Raw genomic sequence first — 882 nt, forward strand, 5'->3', positions numbered from 1 at the left:
GGCACCCATGGGTGCTATGGGGACGGGGGGGGGGTCCCCTATGGGTGCTATGGGGGGGAGGGGGCACCCATTGGGTGCTATGGGGGGTGTCCCTATGGGTGCTGGGGATCATATATGGGTGCTGGGGGAGCACCCGTGGGTGGGGCCATGGTGGGGGCCCACTATGGGTACCAGGGGGTCCCTATGGGTGCTGGGGGTCATATATGGGTGCTGGGGGGCACCCATGGGTGCTGGGTGGGTGCTCTGGTGGCTCTATGGGTGCTGGGGGGGCACCCATGGGTGCTGGTGGGGGGGCCCAAGTGGGTGCAATGGGTGGAGGGCACCTATGGGTGCTAATGAGAGGGGGGGGGGGGGTCACTATGGGTGCTGGGGGGCACTATGGGGCTCAGAGGGTCCCTATGGGTGCTGGGGGTGTCACTGTGGGTGCTGGGGGGGGCACCCATGGGTGCTATGGCGGGGAGGGCACCTATATATATATATGTGTATATATATATAGGAGACCCTATGGGGGCTTGGGGAGGGGCACTATGGGTGCTGGGGATTCATATATGGGTTCTGGGGGGGCACTGTGGGGGCACCCATGGGTGCTAATGGGGATAGGGGGGTCCCTATGGGTGCTAATGGGGACAGGGGGGGGGCACCCATGGGTGCTGGGGGGGGGCACTGTGGGTGCTAATGGGTGGGGCACCCATGGGTGGGGGTCTGAGTGGATGGGGGGGGTTCGAGGGGGTGTGGGGGGCAAGTGGGTGCTAATGGGGGGGGGTGGAGGCACTATGGGTGCTGGGGGCACCCATGGGTGCTGGGGGTGTCAATATGGGTCCTGAATGGGCCCCTGTGGGTGCTGGGGGGTCACTATGGGTCCTGGAAGGGTCTCTATGGGTG

Source organism: Coturnix japonica, unplaced genomic scaffold (assembly GCF_054131305.1).
Source record: "Coturnix japonica strain WE unplaced genomic scaffold, WE-NBRP24 Scf111, whole genome shotgun sequence".
Lineage (NCBI taxonomy): Eukaryota > Metazoa > Chordata > Aves > Galliformes > Phasianidae > Coturnix > Coturnix japonica.